Raw genomic sequence first — 25,152 nt, 5'->3', positions numbered from 1 at the left:
TGCGTGTGTGTCGGGTGTGTTCTCCATTCCCCCTCTCCGTCTTCAGGTGCCCCCACTGAGGAGCACATCGATGCTCCTAGTTGAAGTCAAAGCGATGATTTTGGTGATGCCAAAGGTGCGGCCTTTAAAGAGCAGGTGCTGCTAGAGAAGTAATGGCTTGGACGGGATTTTCCATTTTCACTGGGGTCGAAGATGCAGGAACCAAGACTATGGGTTGTTCGTGCTGGAAAGTAGTTTGTCAAGGGAAGAAGGTGCGGTACAGGTGTTTCCTCTCCTGGTTCGTGGTAAAGCGAGGCTATGGTTCGATGGCCTGCCTAATGAGGAAAAGGTGGATCACGAAGCACTGGAAGCGGCTTTTCGAAGCAAATATGTAGCAAATGCAAAGCTGGATGAAGTAAAGAGAAGGCTTGAAAATTTGAAGCAAGGCTTGGAAACGGATTTTCAAGCGTTCCTATGGGAGTTTGAAGTCCTTTGGGGAAAAGTATCGTTCTTGCCAAGTTAATTAAGCACTATGTTCATGTTGCTACCATCAATTAAGTTCACCCTCTATGTTCTCAAAGTAATCTCAAAAAAATGCTCACTCTAATTCTCTTAATTACGCTATCCTCAAAGTTCAAATGCCATTCCAATTACAGCTTATTGCTCTGAATGGTCAGTTATACTTAGCACGTTGACAAAGTGGATATATGGATCCTTCAAATGAAATGGATTTAACCTTGTTTTTGAGATAATACAATTGGTATGTTAAGGTTTTTAAGATGGGCTCAACACCTATTGGATAAATTGAGTTGCAAGTAGTGTACCCATGAGTTGGTGCCCAATCTCTAAATTTAAAAGTAATGGTCTAGTTTCCAATGAATAGTACTTGTTCCATCATGGGACAGGTGAGTCTTCTCAAACATTAAGCAGCTTCTAATTAGGTAATTTTTTGAAGATTATTAATGGTAATAATTTGTTATGCTAAATGATCTTGCCTCAAATGGAGATGGCCATATTTGAGTGCTTTTAAAGGACCTTTGTTTAAGCTAAGAATTGTGTATGATAGGTAAAAGGCAAAACTCCGATGATTGGATTAGGGCGACTATCGCCATCCGGACAAGCCTTGTTATATAAAGGACCCGACTCTTGGTGATTGTACTTCTAACTAGCCTTGTTGTGAGACTCTAATGTAACCATCTGCCTGTCAAGGCCCCATATGAGCTTGAGGTTGATTGTATAATCTTGATGGCATTTCTAATACATTCACTCACAATTGTGAGTTTTGGCCAAACAAAAAGGTTAAGGACTGTATATGATAACAAGTTACCCTCGTAACTTGTGGAAGTTCCCAAAATACCCGTGTAATGTCAGTATATCCTTGTTCACATAGTCTAATTTTCATGGGAATTGAGATCTGTATATAAGTGTTTCATCTTAAGAGTCCAAATACCAGCTAAATTCCTAAATCTATCATCTTGTATTGAGAGCTAACCAACCTTTGTAAGAAGAGTTGCAAAACAATTGTCTTTAAGGATGCTTGGGAGGTTAATGAGGGATATTTTGTGTGGGGGGGGGGGGGGGGGGGGGGGGGGGGAGAGAGAGAGAGAGAGAGAGCAGTTGTAGATCATTACGGACTTGCATTTTCCTATATAGAGAGAAAGATTGATTGAGGCAGACAAAGAGGGTAAGTGGGGGGTTGAAGGCCAGCATGCATGAGAGAGAGAGAGAGAGAGAGAGAGAGAGATCTCCTTATGGGCTTGCATTTGCCCATAGGGAGAGAAGGATTGACAGAGGGAGAGGAGGGCTAAGGGTTTAAATGCCATCTTGTGTGTGTGTGTGTGTGTGTGTGTGTGTGTGTGTGTGTGTGTGTGTAAGAGAGAGAGAGAGAGAGAGAATTTGAACCCACCTAAAAAATGAGTTCTCATAGACTTCGAAGATCCACTTGACCAAAACTTGGCGGGGAGAGAGAGAGAGAGAGAGAGAGAGAGAGAGGTTTTAATATGATAGGGACACATCAAGAAACCTCAAAGCTCTATCTGAAAGGTCTTGAACTTAAGACCTAGTATTTAAGAGAAAAAATTGATAACTAATCTACCACACTTAAAAATTATTATAGTAAAAATTTAAAGGGAAAAAATGAAAGAAAAAAACAGCGCTATTCTGCCAAATCAAAATAGGCTTCCTCTAGAGACACTCACATATGCCAACGTCAAACTAAAAATCCATTCATTATTGCATAATTCTTGTGCAAAAAATATCAAAATATATTTAGTACATATATAAAGAGCTAACTTGTTGTTACAACTATGTTTGATGATGGCAAATGTTAAGATATGATGTCCTCATCGTAGAGCTAGATGATGTTGTGGTGTCGAGGTGGACGTGGCCCTCTCTGGGATGAAGGGCCGAGCGGGTCTTTCTCCTTGCTATGGACCTCATTTTTGAACAATTCCTTGTGATAAAAGTAGCAAAATAAAAAATGTGTATGTGCATAGAAAGCTACAAATTACTTCCAAAAAAATGTTAGTGTACGTAGTTCTAACCTAATTGTCGGGGTGTGTGGGGGATGCTGAATGTAAGTGCCTTGTGTGTTACAACATATGAGAGAGAGAGAGAGAGAGAGAGAGAGAGAGAGAGAGAGAGAGAGAGCAATCTTCACAATATTTTCCTTTGAAAAATGAAAGAAAAGTACAAAAGAATACACCACAAATCCTTCACTTTGAAGAAATTTACACAAAAAACTCCATTTACATGATTACTTTTTGTTTGTAGCAGCTGGGGGCATTCTTGCTCGATCAGATACAATAGTGTCTTCGGCCATTACTCGGCCGCAATCAAACCCATGATCCAAGTCATGGAGATCGAATGCTCAATCAACCGATCAATCATTTCTCGCATCTAAAACTCATAATTAATTCCCGGGATTCAAGGATTCCAATTTTAGAAACAACCCCTTTCTAAGGATGGGAACGCTCAAACAATCCCTTGCATCATCTAGCTCGTCTCCTCGATGTAGCCGTTTCCACCTATATAAGAGGCAAACCCAAGACTGAGCAGATATCTTTATTCTTCTTTTTTTCTTTGGTGCAAAGCTCACAATGGTGAGTGAATGAGCAGAACCGATAAAAATCTATTAACTATTGACATACCTTACCTTAATTCAATGTCACTAATCCCCATCTCTCTATAAATGTCTTGATACTTAAACGCGGACAACCCGACTTTGTGGCCTTCCCTTTTTTTTTTTTTTCAAAACTCACAATTGTCAGTGATTGTATTAGAATTCCATCAAGAAATCTACAGTCACCTCAAGTTCATGCCGAGCCTTGAATGTCAGATAGTGTACCAAGTACCGAACTATTAACGACCCTTTACACAAGACGACTCGATTGGATGGCGAGAGTTTCCTTAATCCAATCATCCAAGTTTTTCCCTTTTCCCACCACAAATATAATCTCCTTGCTTTCATGTACTATCTCTGAGAAGCTAGCCATAGATAGGTAGCTGAGTCTACGTGCTCTAACCCCAAGGTTGAGGGTCACATGCTCCATTCAATGCATGATACCAGCATCTCCATCGTGGGAGTTGCTCCCATAGTATGGCCCCTTGTGGGTGTGATGTGTACAGGTAGTCTGATTGTGAATACACAGATATGTATAAAGTACTCTCTATTGCCTTCCCCATGCTAATGATGAAAATAAAATAACCCTCCTTTTTCATATTTTGCATAAAACCACTTACTTGTAGAGATTGACAAGATAATGAAGGAAAATTGTCGCTTCAAACACGGCTAGCATTGATCCTGGGCACCTTCGTGGACCACCACCAAATGGTACCAAGAAGTCATCACTATTGTTGGTAGAGTCCTAGATCAACCAAACACACAAGGCGAAGGGTCACTTTGCCATTTTATTTTTATTTTTTTTAACATAAAAAATGTTAAATAATTTAAAAGACCTTCCTTAAAAAAAGTCATGTTTAATAACTAAATAATAGAATTTTTGGGGAGAGGGAGAGAGAGTGTGTTCAACAAATGAGTGGAAAAGCAAAGAGAATTATTGGTCTTGGCTCTCTCTATCTCAATAATTAGGATTAAAGAACATGCAATTATTTGAAGGTAACCACTTAAAAGCATCCAAACAAAGGCTATTGAGAAAAATTGAATGATAAATATAGGCTAAACAATAGAAAATTTATCAAAACCTGAAAAATACTTCTCAAAATTGAAGTAATTTTGAAAATACCATCCAACGCCAAGGATCAAATCGAAGAGGATCCGGGTAGTAATTGGAATTGAGGTGCACTGTTGAGAAATCAAGGACAACCATCCAACCTCTAGGGATTAATGTGCCTGCACATAGTTTACATTTATTACAATTAGATTGAAGGCAACTAGGTAGAAGCTCATTTTGATAAGTGTATTAGGCATATATTAATCACTAAATTTCTTAAGCAAGCTCCATTTGAGATTTTCAGTCAAGCTCAAGATTGGCCAAAAGGAAGCAAGAGGATAAAGTAGAGTATACCTTAATGACAAGAAAACCCTTCAAAAAGGCAAACCATGATGAAGGTGTAGGGAATGGTCCCTCATTGACCATTCCTTGTAATACTCCGATCGATGGAGGTCGGGAGCCATTGGAGGGAGTAGTATTGCAGGGAATGTTTACTCATGGACCATTCCCGGCCTTCACAATCACGGGGAGTGGGACCAACTGAATGTAGCTATTGCAACGAGTGTTGACAGTGCGCTCAGTAGAACAAATTTTGTCCGTTGAGCTGGCGGCAATTCCTACTGTTGACTTGGTGCACACTACTTGGCATTCATTGAATTTCATTCTCATTGCTAGGGTGGCTAGCATCCGCGTCACCTGCAGGCTCGATTATTCAAGAGAAAGCTCTAAAGACAAATGGCCCAGATCAGCTGTCGTGCGACCCCCGATTGTGAAGGTGATGGCTCTCTCTCTCTCTCTCTCTCTCTCTCCATTTCTTCTTAGCAATAATAAGCCATGGTTCAAGGGCACCAAATTTGGGAAAGGTGGCATTGCATCAACATAACACGGTTTGAAACTCACGAGGGTGCAAAAGGTGCACTCAATAGTCCTCTTCCTTGCAAATACGTTTGTTTATGTGCATTGCGACATGGAAATTGCTAGGAGAAAAAAAATCCTAGATTTTGATAAAAAAAAGGATGTCAACTTAGAAGCTAAAATGGCGTTTGTGAGCCGAAGGTACAGCTTAGTGTGCAAGGGCCACAACAAAAGCGTAAAGGGCTTAAATATTGTGATAGATGTCATTCATGTGCCTCTATTTTGCCCTTTGTCTATCGAATATGAATGGTATAGGGTAAAGGGGCCAATATGAGAACCTTTAAGCTCGTGCTCGCCAATCTTGAGCGTGCGAGCAGCCAATTAAGTTCAGAGAAGCGCCACAGATGCTTGGCAATGGGCGGAAGTTGGAAAACAAATCTCAGTAGTTGCGGTGCTGCGTACAAAAAATGCGATAGGCGCTCGTTGATCCCGACGAGAAAAAGGTGTAAAAAACGATTTAGTACAACCAAGGGCCAATTTAAACTTGGTTGTAGACCAGATTTGAACCCGAATCCGACGAATGGCGTGACTCCACATCAGCTGGCTTAACCATCAAAGCCATGCCTGCTGGTGCTAGAATTGGGGTGTGATAACTTTTTAATTGAAACCCATCCCATGACTGACCCCTTTACCCTGGTGTAGTTTGTCCCTACTTAGCCTTTGGCTTCGAATCACAAGTGTTCCCAAAGAACATTGTTTTAAATAAAAAGAAAATTTTGTGCTTTTGAAAATTTTTATTTTCCCCAAAATTTAACAAGTTTTTAAAAAATTAAAACTAATAATGGAAAAACTAAATTTTAAAAAAACACAAGTAAAAACAAAAATGAACTTGGTGCATTATGACTATTTACAGGTTTTATGTGAACACTAAGTTACATCACCGGTATCATTATCCTAGTAGCCAAAAGCGGGTTGCTAGTTATGAAACACTCCATCATGTAGGTAGAGAGTTTTGACGGTTAGTCCAAGCTTGACTTGGCAAAATTTTGGTAGAATGCTTATTTAGGTTTCATTTTTTTAAAGAGTAACAACTGATTTAAATTAAAGAAAAAGGGAAGAAAGTACAAAGAGTCAGGAGGGAGGAAAGGAGCAATCCTAGTCTCCAGAGGAGAGACCAATAGGTGTAGGGGGCATTACAAGCAGGAAGATAAAAAGTTTGCAATGGCATACATTCTCTGGGCATTGTAATGGGACAAAGAGATATCTCTCCATTTTTGCCATGTAAAGTCCTTCTCGATATCTTTGACATTAAGTGATTCACTTGTGGAGACAAGACAAAATCATATCCCCCATAATACCTTTGAACCTTACACTCAGAGAATCCGCAAAAGAAGCGAAGGATGCATCAAATATGGCCTTGTCTTTTTCAACCCAAATTTGCCATAAGAATTCCCTTCTTAGACAAGTCCATAGGGGATTGCCAGCAAAACTACATCCTCCTAAAAGGATAGATCTCCAAGATATCTTCGACTTGGCAACCCCGCACGCTTATTGTTGTACTGATTTGAAGCATGGGTTGTGCTTACAAGAGATGAACACATGCACCAGTGTTTCTTCTTGAGCCCAACATCTCTTGCAAATCCCATCAACAATTCTAAGTTTTCTCTCGGCACTGTCCACAAACCTCGGTGAAGGATGAGCAATAACAGACAACCATGCTTGATTAAGATTGGGAATGCCCAAATGCAAGGAAATCCACTACTTGGCATTCCAAGAAAGGTTCCACCTGGAGATGTGGGTCCATAGCTGGAGATGAATCTTTTGAGTGATAGATATCTCTACATAACTTTGGCAGAATATTTTGATGTTCTCTATGTATGCACTGCAACTCCTCCTTTACTCTGAAGACTCTATTGTAGACCAGATCAGAAGAGCCTTGAGAGATCTTGAATTGTTGGATCAATTGTTTAGCAGTGATCCACTCCCCATCTTTGTAAACATCTTTCGAGTTCCTCACACCTGCCTTGAGACATTTGTGAGATGTCATAGATAAGGGCCACCCATGAGCCTTAGAGAACCATCCATACCAAATTATGTCTTGTAACCAAACTGAAGGGCTAAGAGTTCATCCTTGAGGAGGATCCCAACCAGCATTTTTGTATGCCCAAGCTTAAAAAAAACTGCAAGTTAATACAGAACCCCTAGGGGTAAAATCATCATTAGAAATCAGAAGATCTTCCAAAGGGAGACCTTGCCATGCTTTGTACCCCTTGAGGTAGAACTTAGAGGTGTTCTTTTTTATCAGTATATCCTAGTAGTAAAGGGAGGAGACTTCCCTTAAATCCATTTACTATAAAATAATTTTAAGAAGCCACTTCACCCCACAAAAACACCCTAGCACAATGACTAGGCTCGCTTTTTCATTATAAATAGTGTGCGTGCGTTTACGTTTTTATCATATTTTTTTATATCAAATCATTGAGCGAGTCATTGGGATAGGAGACTAAAAAAATAAAATTATAATATTACGGTTCTCTTTACATGTAAATATTTTTTGCCACCATGCATTCCATGTGTCCATTTTTCATGACTAGCTAGCCTATCTTCTTAACCCACAAGTATATATTATATTTGATACTTATCCTATACCATACATGTGTGCAAGCTCCTTGGCAATATTAGGTCATGGTTGATGTATGGGGGGCTCACTTGGAAGACTACAAAGGAAAAAGAATCAAATAGTGGCCCACTTCAAGCTTTAGTAGGTGCTGCAGGGACAACTTTTTGCTCGAATTTTGGCACCTTCTTATGATCCGAATTTGAGGGTACTTTCAAAAGACAAAACGTAGCTTGTGAGCTGAAGTATTTTCCATAATTTTTCAAAAATTTTAAAGTCAAGGGTGATTTTACATGAAATTTATGGCCGACTTCAAAACTACCACCTCATACACCCAAAAAATCTTCCTATTTCTCTTACCCTTCCACACACCTACTCACTCTTACACACTCCTCCCTCTCCTTCCCACTCCCAAACCTGCAACTCCTATGTCCTCATTCACCCTCTTCACAAGTGCCACTTCTCTCACACCTCCATAGCCTTCATCCTTCATTTCTACACCCCTAGGTGCTCCCCTTTCTCTCTACATATATGTCCATATTACCATACCCTCTTCAGCTTTGTAAAGAACTTCAAAAATTAGGAAAACTCCAAGGTTAACCTCTACAAATGAAGGCTTTTATCATGCATTTTCTAAGGTTTGAAGATACCATAGCTTCATCAACACGCGCTACTCCGCCGTACTGACCGCTTCTTCTACCGGTGTTGTAAAGAGGTGAATGTCAACTTCTCCAAAGCTTCAACCTTGCTTTGCAAGCTTATCCCTTCTCTAACTTTTCTCACCATTTGGTGAATGATTTTGTAAATATTTTGTAGTGATAATTACTAACTACTAACCACTAACCTTATTGTAAAATGCACCCTCTACTAGAGTAGGCACTCCCAAATTATTCACTCAATCCCTCTCTCCTTTCATCTTCAATAATTCTCTTCCCTTGAGCCCACATCCATGTGATTCAAAGGACAAGAGAGACCCACCCTCATTTAAAAAAATAAAAATATGCATAATCTTTTATTTCTTCAAATAAACTTGCATTACGAAAAATGTGGACTCTCTTTGGGCCATATAGGATTAAGGTTAATTAGGCTCCAGCCAATAGAAAGAGAGCAATGTATATAAGTCTAGAACCTAAGAAAGTAGAGAGAATAATAGGGTTGTCCACTCATTTATTGCTTTGTATCATAGAGGGAGATGGATGGGTAAAAGAGGGAGGGGAAAAAAGGGAGGGGGGGGGTGGTGGGTCCACAAATACGTTTTTGCAAAAACCCTAAAATTTCAAAATTTTAAAAAAAATTAAATTCAAAATATTCCATCCAAAACTCCCCCCAAACCTACCCTATGATCAAAAAGTCATTTTCTCACTCTAGAACCTTTTTTCCAAGACTCCCTTTCTCCATATCCCCTTTCCATTACACAAAACTCTCACTCTCTCTAAACTCTTACACCTTCCTCCTTCTTCAAGCTCTCCATTGCAACTCTAAGCTCCCACTCTCTCTCTAAACTGTCTCCCTCCTACTTCCTCAAGCTCTCCATTGCAACTTTAAGCTCCCACTCTCTCTCTAAACTCTGTTTCCCTCCTCCTTCCTCAAGCTCTCCATTACAACTGTAAGCTCCCACTCTCTCTCTAAACTTTGTCTCCCTCCTCCTTCCCCAAGCTCTCCATTGCAATTTCAAGCTCCCACTTAAGCATCCATGGCAAACAATGGTCAAAATAGACGCCCCAAACCAATCATTCAAAGTATGGTTCTCCACAACTCGACGAATGAGGAGCAACAATGGGAACCTCAGCTTTTTCAAGAAGGTGCGTGGGTCTACATGCAACCTTCTGCAATCGGTCCCCATCGTGTTCGTGAAAGAACAAACGTTGATCTCCATTGGAAGGGAAGACTACTAGGCTTCAAGCAAGTCAGAGACAAGGGTACGGTGGCAATCGTTCAACATGTTTTCATGTTTGGACACATGCGTCTACGAGGGATCACCAACCCAAGGGATTATCCTTGTAATTGCATGTCCCTTGCACTTCAATGGTTTTGGTGTTAACAAAAAAATAGACTTTTTACATCTCACGGACTGTTTTGTTTCTATGTAGATGTTTTTCCTTCTAGCCTTGTGGAGGAGCAACCACTCTTGTGCCTTTCAGGCACATTTACGGCCATGCATGCAAGTCTTGGGGATATGCTCTTCTCCAACACAACTTCATCAAACCTTGCACAACAGAGGGTGTTCTTCTACACCCACAAGTACATTGTACCTACAGATGAGGAAGGCTACAGAGAGCTACAACCTTTGGAGGCTACAACCTTGCGTCGCATGGAGTGGCCAAAGCCAAATGCATTCACTGTAATGTCTTTGAAAGCCAAGATTGTAGCTGATGTGAGAGTATCATTAAAATTTGGAAAAGCCTCGCGTTCAGTTGGGCTTGGATGGTGTTGTCCTGCTCATGTCTTCGCTAGCATCTTTGGATCTTTGTCTTTCCATCATACAAATACTATGTATGTTTGCAAAGATCTATAATACGATACATTGGAATCCATCCTTGGGGAGAAGTGGGGGTATCTTGAAGGACTTCACAACGGAGATCGCTTTCGGTGTCAAGTTGGAAGTTTCGGCATTGCTATCCATTTCATCAAGGTGCGCTCCACTCTTTACGTGCGGTACTTCTATGAAAGGTGGATGTGCAAGCTTGGTGAATGGATTCCATTGCAATCCACCGATGCTACAATTGAGGTATTTGATATTGCAATCAAATTGTCGAGTGGTGCCGTTGAAACCGTCCAAGTGAACAAGCATTGGACATTGGCCAATGTGCGGGAGCACTTAGTGATAATGGGTTTAGAGCATCGAGAAGATACAAAATTTTGCATCGGACGACGTAAGGTGAATGATTTTTCTCTCTTAATTATGTTATATTTATGTTTTTTTTATTATTCCTTGCTCTAACTTGGGTATGCTAATTTATTTATTTTTTGCTAGATTGGTAGCCGCATGGAGAGCACGATTCAAATTGAAAAGGCGTGGACAACGGAAGAGAATTTGATTTTATCATTAGAGTAGTTATTTTTTGTACTTAAATTTTTTATAATATCACAATTGTAAGTGCAAGCAGATGGTTGTATCAAATTTTGGCAATGCACATTATCTTAAAGTTGTAGTGATGTGTTTTTTGAGTTAAATGATTGTAATTTAGTTTGTAAGTTTTTTATAACTTCTTGTTAATTGTGTTACTTAATGAAAATTGTTTAATATTTTAATTATTGATATATTTTTTTGGAGCGGGGGGCGGGGGGGGGGGGGGGGCGTTCTATATAAAGCCTCCTAAACCCTACCATTTTCACACTCTTTGCCTGTTCACACTCTCATTTGAGCCCAACATTCTTTGCATTCCTACTTTAAGAGCTAGCATTATGGCATCCTCCTCCACCCCTCCCGAAGCCACGGCGTTACAACGCTTCCAAGCGTTTTTACAAACAACCGAGTGGCAAGATCGTGACGATCTTCACAATTTCTTCACCCAATTCCCTGATGTGAATGCAACTATTCACCTAAACAGCCAATCTTTTCAGCCTATCTTAGAATTTTTTGAATTTTACATCGACAAGTATGCTGTACCGATTGTCGGACAAGGGGAATTGTGTATTCCATGCGATTTGCTTCGCTACATACACAAAGGTGATCGGCCTTTCACCCAGCGACTTCAACAATTTTGTGTAATTGCGGGTGAGGCAGGTCAGTACATTGAAGATTCACGTTTGAAAAAGAAGAAGGTCGGCACCCAGTTTCTAAGTCGCTTGGCGACTTTTGCGTTTCTCCTTGCGGAGGAGCCTGAAAGATCTGAGGTGAGTTTGCCTCATTTGCGCCTTGGGGGTGTCGTCAAGGACACAAAGAAGCCCATTACAGCGCCCTGGGATGCAAGCAAAGAGGGAAATATTCTTGCCCTAACCTACCCAGGAGGTGTCATGGATGCTGCCAAATCCATGGGTGATGAGGGTGCAGAAGCATCCTTTAAGCCCGCTGCAAATGCGCTGGAGGAGACATTAACTCCAGAGGTTTTTTTTTAACACCTCTCCCCAATTGTGATAGATGGGGAGGAATATTTGTTTTTACATGATCTTGAAAAGACTTTTGACATCCGCATGGATGAGTGTCTGTCCATCCTCTGTGCCACTGTAGAGTCCTCTGCCATTGACCCCTCTTCCGATCCTTTGGATCGAAGCCTCCTTCCCCTTGAAAGAGTGTGATAGATACAGTGGAGTTGGCAATGGTGGTGGTGACAGATGCACCGCACTCATCTGTGTCGGAGGATGAGTTTGTAGCTACACGCACATTGCTCGAAGCCCAACGCAGGCCTATGCCTGTTCATATAGATGAACTTGAGAGTGTCGCTATGGCTCCCAATTCATCTATTTCTCTTGACAGCAAAGGCATAAACGATGAAGACGACGAAAAACAAGAGGTATTAATTGATTTTTGTTTTGTGATTACGTTAATTTTCATTATTGAATTCTGGAATCTTATTTACCTATTGATTTCTTTGTAGAATGTTGTGGAGCTGGATAAGCATGCAGGTCGGGGAGGAGATGGTAGGCGCCAAGCTTTTGGATGGCAGTCGTCTCTTGCGCATTACCTTGGCAAGCTCCCCCAGGACGGCTTTGCGATAATCCACAAGGACTACACTCCTTGTGGTCAATTTTGGGTGTCAATGATGAAAGCAATGAGCCGCATCCTATGCCTGTCAACCATATCTCAAGCCTCCCAAGTTATATATCTTGTAAATAAATCTCTGGCCAGTGCTACATTTGCGACACACATTCGTGGTCGTGTGCTTTGTAACGTGGCCTTAAGCCAAGTTGTAGGTCTAAGCAATGTGGAACAAATTGCTTGGGATGTGCTGCACAAACAGGTTCCTTGCGCCCAAGAGCGCCGAGAAAACATTGCTCGCCATATCTTAGATGGCTGAAACAGTCAATAGATGCATAAATCTTGTAATTAACTCCTTCAAATATGTAATGAGATATATCACATCTTTGTACTTTGTTATTTCAAAATTCGAATGGAAATTGATTTTAACTGGTACTTTTCAACTTCTATATTGAGTTTACTGTACGATAGATAGTATATGATTGGTTCTATCTTGTGATACACTTGTGTAATTCTATGAATCAAAATATAGAGTTTTTTTCAGTCCAATCTCCATCAATAAAAACATAATAACATTGTATTCTTATAATTTTGGTATAAATAAGCTTTAATTAGGCTGTCTAGAGGCCTGCCGCAGAGACGCGCGAGAAGTCAGAAGTAAAATGTTACTTCTAACTTCTCGCGCGCCTCTGCGGCAGGCCTCTAGACAGCCTAATTAAAGCTTATTTATACCACAATTATAAGAATACAATGTTATTTTGGTTATTCAATCAACCAAACTTGGTTGAGAGTTCTTTTATCCACATCTCTCTCTCTCTCTTTTCCTCTCTCTAGTTAGCTTTACTTATCACTTAAAACAAATGTACACGACTCGTTATATTTGAAAAAGCCACGACTCGTTATATTTCAAAAAGATATCTTTACATTGGCAAAATTGCCTAAAAGTCAAATTCAATCTCTTTGTCCTCTGATTCGACGCGCAAGAGCTAAATCTTTGGGCATTATTGTCACCCGTTTTGCATGAATAGCACACAAGTTGGTGTCTTCAAAAATAGAAATTAGATGATATTCTGCCGCTTCTTGCAGAGCTTCTACGGCAATACCTTGAACTCGAAACACCATTCGATAACTTTGCATGATCTCTTTTACCAAACGTGCGAATGGTGCCTTGCGTATGAGAAGGTCTGAAGTTTTTTGATAGTGACGAATCTCTTGCAACACTTTTGGAATGCGTCGCTTCACAGCAGGAGCCCGTTGTTGAGGGATGGTAGGATCTGGGACATGGGCCTTGCGAGGGCGAACCTTGAAAATTTTTTTCTTTTTACGAGAGGGCTTGCGAGGGGGAGCTTGCGCATCTTCAAGGCCACCATGTGCTCCGACTGGCTCTTCAACTCCACCCTGCGCTCCAACTGGCTTGTCTGCTACATCCTCAAAATCCTCTTCATTTAGTAACCCATGATCACCTCTAGGCTGATCTGACGACAAAGCGCCGAAGCCACATGGCAATGTCTTCCCGGCCGGAACTCGATGATTGCTTGGGATCTCCTATCCGCTCCATGGTGGGCTTTGTGCTTCGTTGTCCGTTTCGGTTTCTGTGTCTGATGTCACTACCCGTTTCTTCTTGCGTGAAGGTTGTCCATCTTGTTGCTCTTCACCTGACCATTCTCTCTCCATCTCTTCTATGAGCTCTTGTTCGTATATCCAAGGTGGTTTTGGAGCACCTTGGACGGTTGAGTGAGGGAGAGCAAAAAAAGGTTGATCTTTTCTTGTTGTTTGCTTTGTGCGTGCCATGGTGTAAGAAGGGGCAAGATTGAAAATGAGACTCCTTCTTCACTAAAAGCCCTCTATTTTTTTAAAAAAGGTCTCTTCACACTTGACCAGGCCACTTAAAAAAACTATTAATATCATCAAAATATAAAAAACAAAAAATAGATAAATGGAGAAGTATTATATGCAACTCAACAAAAACATCTACAAACATAAACATTACATTGCATAGCATCATTTGTTTTACATGTTGGGTAACCAACGTTTGCCCACTTTATAGCGATTTTCACGCCACCTAGCATGATTAAGGCCTCCCTTTATATTACCACGTGACCTGGCACTCGTGGAAGAGTACACCATGGATCCTTCAATGTGTTCGTATTCGCCAAGGGATTCCCGAACGAGATCATTGTTTGCTTTTTTTGCAAGTCGGACCCTATATGGAATAGGAAATAAATTCTCGGTGATGCCTTGCTCTCGTAATGCATCTTTCATCAATCCATGAAGTGCATGGTATGCATTTGTGCTGATCCCAACCTCATCACAAGCTCTCTGGACATCATCCTCAGACACAAGGTTAGAGATCTTTTTTAGGATCTCCTTTGTGATGGCATCTTTCATGTGTTTGGCCTTTTCACAACCTATGATGTAAAGTATATCTTCCTTTGAGATGCATCCCAAGAGAAGGTTGCAACGGTACTCTTGTCTAAAACTTCCACACACATCTTGTATATATGTCCTATTTCAAAAGGTGAACCGAGTTACAAATTGATGAAAATTATTTGAGAGTTATAAACACTGTGAATTTAAAAAAATACCTGGTTGTCGTGATCCGCTTCTTACGTGCCCCTCCATTAGATGCTAAGTTTTCAATGGAAGAGAACTCCCTCTTACGCTGACGCATGCCAAATGGAGTGGCTTTTAGGTGCATCATTGCAATCTGTAGCTTAGTTACCTCTGTTTCTGTAGCTTTCATCTCCTCTTTAAGATCTTTGAGTTGTTTCTTTGTGGAATGTAGTTGTTGTTGGAGATTTGTGGAATGATTGTGTAACACTTGACATTGTTGTCAGAAATATGCCGACGCACCTGCGTGATTGGAGTCCAATCTCTTACAATACCCAAGAAGACCACGTTCTCCTTCTCCCACATATTTGATTAAGCTTGGGAGTGTACGGAATGTTGGATGACAGTCCACGATCGGATCTTTTGGATACAACCCTCCATCAAGCCACAAGTCAACATTGGTTTCTCCTCGAAACCGTCGTACGGATGCCGATTGAGATGCTTTCTCGTCAAATTTTTTTTGCGGGAGCAAATTCGATCGGTAGACGCAGACTGACATTATTTGACTTAGTAGATGACGGTGCAGGTGATTCATTGGTTATGTCGCGAAGAGACATGGTAAAAAGTTATGATGGGAAAAAAATTTATAAGATATACTTTTTGGGATAAACAGACAATTTTTGGGATAAAAAGACTTAAAAATATATTTTTTCATATATAGGTTTAATTTTTGAGCTCAAAGGAGGAAAATTTTTAAATTTTAAAATTTTCAATTTTTAGGCTTTATTAGATGGACGTTTTGATGATGTGGCATTGTCTATTTATTCTTGGAGTTAATGTAGAGAGGGACCCAAGGAATTTTAGATTTGGAACTTATAAAAGCTAGATTCTTCTAAAAAAATATTGTTATATATATATATAGGGACCTTTTGAAGGCTTAAAAGATCCATTTTGAAGATTTTATAAAAAATTCATTTTTTGGGGATAAATTGATGCACGAACTGAAAAGTGGCTTTTGTCATAACTACTTACTCTCTTTGTTTGGTGATAGGTAGAGAGAGAATGGTTCTTCTCTCTACCTTTAATCCTCTCTCTCTTTTTACTCCCCTCTCTCTCCTACTTTATCCCCCCTATTCCTCCTACTTTACCACCCTCATTCCCTACTTTCCCCCCCTCACCTATCTAGAGAGAAGTTAGAGAGAGAGCTACAAAAGTAGCCCTATTTATTGTCTTTGTTCCCTCCATCCCCTACAAAATTAGCTTTAATCCCTTAAAATTAGAGATCCTTACATGGCCCCAAGGGGGTCCAATTTTTTCCTAATGTTGATTAGGTATAATCCTAATCGGGGCTTCTAAAACCTATAAATAGAGCCCTTCTCTCCCTTGTAAAAAATCATATGATCACACTACACACCATTCTCAACGCATAACACATCACTCTTCAAGCCTAGTTGTGTAGAGTGTGTGCATTGTGAGTGCTCTATTCCATCACTACACATAGGTGCATGGAGAACCTTGAAGTTAGTTATACCATCTAGAAGAGTGGAGTGTATGCCATACTCTTCACCACACTTGTAGCCTACTCTTGTGCATAAATAAGATTTATAGTTTTGGGTGCAATTGTTTGCTGCAACTATGACTCTTCTCTCCAAATTGACTTAACAAGTTGGCTCATCAGGTAGTTGAAGTTATATTGTCCTTGAAGTTTGTTGTGCCATTTCATGCTTGGTGGTTTGAGGGCTTATTGAATTGTTTGCCTAAAAGTTCAATTGTAAGAGTGTGCTCGGTGAGAGGGCTCCCGTGACCCTAAGACAATTTGTGTATCGGCAACAAGGTCAAGTTTTGTGTTGTCTCTCTATTTCTCATCAAGCTTTGTGTGCATCTAGTCTTAAAGGCTAAGACTGCGTTGCTCAAGTTGATTCGTGCTCTTTACCTCTCTCTGGCGTGGTGAATGTTTGTGTTTGGTGTGTGTGGCTATCTTGCATTCCCCTCTCTTTGTGCGTCCTAGTTCGCATCTACAACTAGATGGTGCCCCTTTTCTTGTTTGGTTTCTGGTTGTGGGTTGTTGTTGTCTCTGGCTGTGGGTTGATTGAGCTTGACCCAGCCCCATTTGAGCAGCACGGGAGCCTCGAAGGGTGTTTAGAGGCCACTCTTCTTGTTGCCCGCCCCGGACCACCTCAAATTGGTGCCCCCACTGAGGACCGAGCGGTTGTATTAGCATACACAAGGTATGTCTTCAAAAACTAGTTGTGTTTACACGAACAATCCACCACCTCCTAATCCTGCTCATGCAATTCAATTTCATCAGTCTCATTGGTTGCAAGGGATTAGGATAAATGTTCGCATTGATAGAAAAATCTTTTTTCAACAACATATTGTATTCCTCTATGGTTCTGAAGCATTAAGGGATATTCTACAATCTCCAAATCCTATTATACTCCCACTTGTAGACTATAATGTCTCTTTTGATGTACATGTGTTTATCTTGTTTTAGCTAGGTTAATGAATCAAGAGGACTTGTATCGTACATTCATTCCTTTGGCTAGACAAGACGTGCATGTAATAGTTGGCACAAAGTTACAATTTCAACGTGTTTTCCGTCGTATGTTTGAACCCAGGCAAGTAGCGACTATCAATGCCTCAGTCAATCCGTTCATTTTGCCATTAATTCGCTACGATCTAAGCTTTGACGTTTACATTTTCATTCTACTTTGAAATTTGATTTTGCAAAACAAAAAATAAAAAAAGAAAAAGAAAATTTTGAGTAAAACCAACAACATGGATACAACTAGGCAAATGAGTGGCTACCCCTTGTTCTTTGGAGAGCCCGGGGAGGATGCAGAATTATTCTTAGCAAATTTCAAAATGTCTTGCCATATCAAGAGGATAGTAACTGATCAGGAACGTGTAGAAATGTTTGAGGTAGTCCTTAGGAAAGATGCTAGCACTTGGTTTGACTCTTTGCCTGAGGAAGTTAAGGGAAATTACACGAAAGTGTTGAATCGTTTCAAGAAATACTTCTTTGATCCCCAAAACACTCAGAAATTATGGTAAGACATTGTTTCTCATAAGGAAAAAGACTTAGATGACTCCTACTTGTACAAGCAAGAGTTTCTACATCTTTGGGCTCTATGGATACGAAATGTTGCTAACCTTGGTGATGGTGCAGAATTTCTAAAGAAGGAGAGGTTCATATCCGGACTCTTTCCTGACCTTAAGGTAAAAGTTGAGGCCGGTGCACCTGCTACCTTTGATGCAGCTGAAACTAGGGCTGCTGAGAAATATAGGAAACTCAAGTGCTTAAGGGGGGAGGTTCCAATAGAAGGTCTTAGACCCAAAGGTAAGTCACAAGCATCAACATCTAGGGAGCTTCCTGAGGTAACAACAGAAGTGATTGAGAAGTTAAATGAATCTTTAAGCAGCTTGTCAACTCACCTTGCACAAGCTGTAGGTCCAAAGGGACAAGCAAAGAAGTCTGAAGAGCGAGATTCACGACCTAGAAGAGTCTTGCAATGTTGGAATTGCGGTGAGTCTGGACATGGGATGTATAATTTTCATTGGCCCCGTGGGGAGCCAGGGAGACCTAACTTGAATTACCCAGTGATGAATGCAGGTGAAGGAACTAGTCAGCAACCACGACTTCTACAAAGGCCAAATGGAGCAAGACCACCTCCACAAGGAGTAGAAGGAGTTCCACCTTTGCCAGACCCAAATGTGCATGTGGTAGAGGTGAAAATTTCAAGAGAGGTTGACATGGAAGCAAATGGCATTAAGCGTGGCCGAGGAAAAGGTAAGGAGAAAGAAGGGGTTACATCACAAAGTGATCATGGACGATCAAAGAAGGCAAAGGAGACCAAGGAAGCTAAGAGGACTCAACGTCGTATCAACCTCCAAGACTTCCCTCTTGGACATGGTATGGCTCCATACAACTTGTTGGAAGACATGAGAGGTAAGGGTCCTGATATCTCATGGCCTCAGTTTCTTGCATTATGCCCACAAGTTAGGAGGGATTTAACAAAGGCAGTTAGCACTAGGAGAAAGATAAAAGAGAGTGTTCCTGTCGTAAAAATTGCACATGTTGAAATGAACGAGGATATTACACATGTGCTAGATTGTTAGATCAAAGGAAGATTGGTTAGGAAAGGTCTAGTGGATGGGGGTGCAGAAATTTGCATCATGACAGAGGGGCTCATGCAAAGACTAGGCATGCATATCCATGAGACACCTGAAATTAAAGTCAAGATGGCAAACAATAGCAAGTCTAGGTGCGTAGGCATTTGTAAAAATGTTTTTGTGGAGGCCTTTGGCATTAAGAAGGCAGCGGATTTCTATGTCATGTCTACCAAAGGAAATGGTTACCCATTTATCATAGGAAGACCATGGCTAATGAAAATGCGAGCTTTGCAGGATTGGGAGAGTGGAAAGCTAATTTGCAGGAATGACAATCATAAGAAGGTTGTCTTTGACATGAAGGAGCAACGCCAAGAGGAGCTCCATGAAGAATCATCTCAAAGTGAGACGGAAGAAGATTGGACTGATAACACTCCTTCATCACTCCTTGGGGTTATTATGCTTTTAAAGTCATGCCATTTGGTCTGACAAATGCTCCTGCAACTTTCCAACGCTTCATGTTTCAAGCATTCTTTGGAAAGTCCATTAGGGTTTTTATTGATGATTTTTGCATTTATAGCTCAAAATCATTGCATCTACAAAGGGTAGAAGAAGGTTTAAAGAAGCTCTATGACATGGGAGGTCAACTCAACCCCGACAAGTGTCACATAGCTGAGGATAAAGTGATCTTGCTTGGTCACAAGGTTTCCTATAAATGCATTGAGGTGGATCCTTCAAAGGCAAAGGCTCTTATTGAGCTCCCATCACCCAAGAATCTCAAAGAGGTCATCTCATTCATTCAAAAGGTGAATTATATGTCACACTTTATTCACTTAGCTTTGGAGCTACTTCATCCTTTGCAAAAGTTGACACAACAAGTAGAATTTGCATGGTCTGATGAGCTTGAAGAGTACTTTTGTAACATTAAAGTCATTTTGTTAGAGCTACCAACACTCATGCCTCCTTGTTGGGAGTACACATTCTTTGTTAGCTCTAGTGTTAGGAAGGAAACGATTGGTGTAGTTTTATTACAACAAGATCCCCACAGTACCAGGATGCGCCCCATCTACTTTGCTAGTAGGGTCATCATTGATTTGGAGAGAGGCTACACAGAAGTAGAACTCATGATGCTTTCTCTCATGTTTGCGGTGAGAAAGTTTAGATCCTACCTACTACCAAAACCTTTTGTAATTCTCACTGCAGAAAATTTGTTTCCTTGGGTGTCATCTCAAATGAATCTTAGTACTAGGATCTCAAAGTGGATTATGGAGTCGCAAGAGTTTCAATACTCTTTCAAAGTAGAAGATAGTGTGCGTGCACAATTGGCATGGATCCTTACTTATAGGGTATATGAGAAGGAGATTATGGTGCCTGAAGTAAAGACCTTACCATTTCCACCACCTAAAAGTATTCCTAATGCTTTTACCTTGCTCTTTGATGGAGATTTTCGACGAGTCACAGGAAAAGCAGGGGGAGGGCTAGTATTGCTCAACCCAAGTGGAGAGGTGGTCATGAAAGAGAAGGTTAATCTACCAGGTTCAACTAGCAACAATGAAGCAGAATATGACATACTACTTCATGGTTTAAAAATGTGCATTGGCCAAGGTATACGACGTCTCATGGTAAAGAGAGATGCACTTCTCATTGTGAAGCAGATTTTAGGCATTTGGGCATGCAAGAATGAACTAAGGACAAAAGTTCATGCCATTTGTAGGTTGTTTAATCAATTTGAAGAAGTGCAACTATATCATATCCTTAGGAAACAAAATGAAGATGCAGATTTACTTGCACAAAAAGCAGTTGCATGTGTTGAGAGTGAAGTGCAGGCCATCATGGAAGCAACAATGATAAAGCAACCGAGGAACCAGGGGATGGAGTCATTGGCTCCCACTGTGAGCTACATTTTAGAGGGCGAGTTTTCAGAGGGCTTCACAAAGGCTCAAAAGCGGAGGCTCATTAAGAAGGCGAGTTCATATTTGTTTTTGGAAGGTGCCCTTTACCAAAGGGGAAAAGATCAAGTTTGTAGGAGAATACCAACAACCAAGGAGATTCTAGCCATTCTTGAAGGTTTGCATGAGGAAGCATGTGGTGGTCATTTTGCACAGGAACTCACTACAAAAAAGATTTTGCTTGCCGGATATGTTTGCCAAGCTTGCACATTGATGTTCAACATCGGTGTAAAAGCTACCACAATTGTCAGATCAATGAAAACAAGTTTCTGTTACATGGTCCACGTCAGTTAGTCCTTGCAAATGGTCCATTTGAAAAATGGGGCATTGATGCTATGGGTCCATTGCCCAGGAATAAAAATGGAACATTGTATATCTTGGTGGCTATAGACTACATGACTAGGTGGGTAGAAGCTCAAAGTGTGGCAAGAGTGAATGAGAGGATAGTTAGTAAGTTTGTGTACACTCACATTTGTTGCAGATTTGGCACACCTTTGGAGATTGTTTCTGATAATGGTCCAGGGTTTAGGAAGGGCTTGCTCACAGACGTTTGTGATGAGCTTCACATTCTACATCGGCATAGCACACCCTACTACCCTCAGTCAAATGGTTTGGTAGAAAAGGCTAATGGTATCATTGCAAGAATCATCTGGAAGATGATAAAAAACAAGACAAAGCTATGGGATGACTTCTTGGATGGAGCATTGTGGGCCTATTGGACTACCTACAAGGAAGTGACAAAGTTCACACCCTTCCACCTAGTCTATGGTCAAGAAGCTTTGCAACCCATCGAACTCAACATTCCAACAATGCGACTTCATGGAAAGGTGGCACAAGGAGAAGAAGTAGCATGGGAAGATCGACTTCTCACCCTTGCAGAACTAGAATGGAAACGAGAGGCGGCTTATGAATGCTATAAAAGAAAGGCTACGCAAATAAAGGACAAGCTCAACAAAAAGGTGAAAGACAAAGGGATCAAGGAAGGAGATTTGGTGCTAAGGTACGATAATCGCCTTGACAATCGCTTTGATGTGAAGTTCAATACAAGATGGCAGGGACCATACATTGTCAAGAAGACCTTAAACTCTAGCTACTATCAACTCATGGATTTGGATGGCAAGGAGCATCCCAAGAAGGTGAATGGGTATCGGTTAAAGCCTTACTTGAGTCGAGTTCTACCAGAGGATCTACAAGAGCATGGAACAACTACAATACCATGTAAGTCTTTGATCTCGGTACAACAAGATGAAGATTCAACTAAGCCACCAAATATCACGAAGGATCAAAAAACACTCTCATTGGAAGATATGCCTTTTGATGGTACATGAATGTACCATCATCTAGGAGAGGGCTGAATGATAGCCGTTTTTCGGCTCTCATAAAATAATTTTAAGAAGCCACTTCACCCCACAAAAACATCCTAGCACAATGACTAGGCTCGCATTTTCATTATAAATAGTGTGCGTGCGTTTGGGTTTTTATCATATTTTTTTATATCAAATCATTGAGCGAGTCATTGGGCTAGGAGACTAAAAAAATAAAATTATAATATTACGGTCCTCCTTACATGTAAATATTTTTTATCAAATAAAGGATCTAAGTATAAAGGTTCTTTTTCAAAAAAAATTGTATTTATATAAATACATATTCATAGGTGTGTGTTATCAGGCCTAAGTATGCTAGCTTCCATCACGTGTCATTCCTTATACATATTTTACTATCATTCTATCCCTTAAGCTCAACTCACACAAGCCTTAAAAAACCTTTATGTGACTTCATTATAAAATTCACCAATAACCTTATCGGCTCCGTCATATTTTTTTCCATCCCTCCGAGTTAAATATTCACAAGTACATAGATTTTATCTTCAAATAAATTCCATGAATTACTCAAAGGAGAGAATAACTGAGAGTCCCTTCCCCCATGATTTTCCTCCTTTTATTTTATATATTTTTTGCTACCATACTTTCCATGTGTCCATTTTTCATGACTAGCTAGCCTATCTTCTTACCCCACAAGTATATATTATATTTGATACTCATCCTATACCATACATGTTTGCAAGCTCCTTGGCAATATTAGGTCATGGTTGATGTATGGAGGGATCACTTGGAAGACTACAAAGGAAAAAGAATCAAGTAGTGGCCCACTTCAAGCTTTATTAGGTGCTGCAGGGACAGCTTTTTTCTCGAATTTTGGCACCTTCTTATGATCCAAATTTGAGGATATTTTCAAAAGACAAAACGTAGCTCGTGAGCTGAAGTACTTTCCATAATTTTTTCAGAAATTTTCAAGTCAAGGGTGATTTTACATGAAATTTATGGCCGACTTCAAAATTACTAACTACTAACCACTAACCTTATTGTAAAATGCATCCTCTACTAGAGTAGGCACTCCCAAATTATTCATTCAATCCCTCTCTTCTTTCATCCTCAATAATTATCTTCCCTTGAGCCCACATCCATGTGACTCAAAGGACAAGAGAGACCCACCCTCATTTAAAAAAATAAAAATATGCATAATCTTTTATTTCTTCAAATAAACTTGATTAGGTCTAATCCTAATCGGGGCTTCTAAAACCTATAAATAGAGCCCTTCTCTCCCTTGTAAAAAATCACATGATCACACTACACCACACCATTCTCAACGCATAACACGTCACTCTTCAAGCCTAGTTGTGTAGAGTGTGTGCATTGTGAATGCTCTATTCCATCACTACACATAGGTACATGGAGAAGCTTGAAGTTAGTTATGCCATCTAGAGGAGTGGAGTGTATGCCATACTCTTCACCACACTTGTAGCCTACTCTTGTGCATAAATAAGATTTATAATTTTGGGTGCAATGCTACAACTACGACTCTTCTCTCCAAATTGATTTGATAAGTTGGCTCATCAGGTGGTTGAAGGTATATTGTCCTTGAAGTTTGTTGTGCCATTTCGTGCTTGGTGGTTTGAGGGATTGTTGAGTTGTTTGCCTAAAAGGTCAATTGTAAGAGAGTGCTCGGTGAGAGGGCTCCCGTGACCCTAAGACAATTTGTGTATCGGAAACAAGGTCAAGTTTTGTGTTGTCTCTCTATTTCTCATCAAGCTTTGTGTGCATCTAGTCTTTAAGGCTAAGACTGAGTTGCTCAAGTTGATTTGTGCTCTTTACCTCTCTCTAGCGTGGTGAATGTTTGTGTTTGGTGTGTGTGGCTATCTTGCATTCCCCTCTCTTTGTGCGTTTGAGTACAAGGAGATATCACGTGCGTCCTAGTTCGCATCTACAACTAAGTGGTGCCCCTTTTCTTGTTTGGTTTCTGGCTATGGATTGTTGTTGTCTCTGATTGAGCTTGCCCCAACCCCATTTGAGCAGCACGGGAGCCTCGAAGGGTGTTTAGAGGCCACTCTTCTTGTTGCCCGCCCCGGACCGCCTCACTAGTAAGAACAACTTATTTAGCTGAAATTGAGAGGGATTCCAGCAAGCTAAAAAGTACACAATAGAAGAAAAAAAATAGTGATTGAGCACAAAGACTCTGGCAAACAAACTTGGCTGATGATTGTGCCAAAGAAAAAGCTTCCTTCAAATTTTTCTAGGACCCAATCCCAACTTTGATTGAAGGATAATTTGAATTCCATAGGGATACCAAGTAGTCTAAAGATTTGGCAAGTCTCAATGAGTTTACATCCTACAGATTTGATCAGTTCTGTACATGTACCTTTGAAAACTTTGTATCCAATTTTGGAGTGATTAATAACTAAACCAATAGCTAGGCAAAACAGCCTAAGACTTTCCCAAAAATTTCAATTGATTCAGTGTAATTACTTACCATACCATTGGTATCATCTGCAAATTGTTGAAGGCACAACTGATCTTTCAAACCTTCGACCTGAATATCTTTTATTTTTCCCTTAGACATCAGATCTTTTACCAACCAGCCTAGAGCATCTGCAGATATGGCATAAAGCAATGGAGACAAAGGACAGCCCTGTTTAAGCAATTTACACAGAGGAATAGCATCGATCAAAGACCCATTAACTGAGATTTCAGTTGTAGCATTGCCAAACAATAAATGCACAAAACTAAATAATTTATTGCTCAATCCATTTTGCAATATAGATTCCCATTCTATCATATCATAGTCTTTGTCAAAGTCTATGTTAAAAACATTTGTGCATTGGGCCTATCAATCTTGCAAGACCAAAAAGCCCTGGTCCAAGCAAGGGTACCCTAGGCTTCAATGAGCTCTTCCTTTTTCAGCTGTTCTTTTAAGGTCAAAAGCTCTAAGGGAGGAGAGTTGGAT

At 40.4% G+C, this 25,152-nt stretch overlaps 1 pseudogene across 1 annotated transcript in view; it reads right to left on the bottom strand.

The window, feature by feature from the left end:
* Positions 1-2,662: 2,662 nt before the first annotated feature.
* The window catches only part of LOC147431398 (cytochrome P450 724B1-like), a 50,635-nt pseudogene continuing 28,145 nt past the window's right edge, over positions 2,663-25,152 (bottom strand). The window contains exons 7-9 of the transcript XR_015185757.1: positions 4,224-4,330; positions 3,721-3,845; positions 2,663-3,005 (exon numbers count right to left, since the gene is read on the bottom strand). The product of XR_015185757.1 is annotated as a cytochrome P450 724B1-like (transcript). The remainder of the gene's footprint in view (positions 3,006-3,720; positions 3,846-4,223; positions 4,331-25,152) is intronic.

Source organism: Adiantum capillus-veneris, chromosome 21 (assembly GCF_014529385.1).
Source record: "Adiantum capillus-veneris isolate H3 chromosome 21, ASM1452938v2, whole genome shotgun sequence".
Classification (NCBI taxonomy): Eukaryota; Viridiplantae; Streptophyta; class Polypodiopsida; order Polypodiales; family Pteridaceae; genus Adiantum; species Adiantum capillus-veneris.
This window is presented reverse-complemented; position numbering and strand designations above follow the sequence as displayed.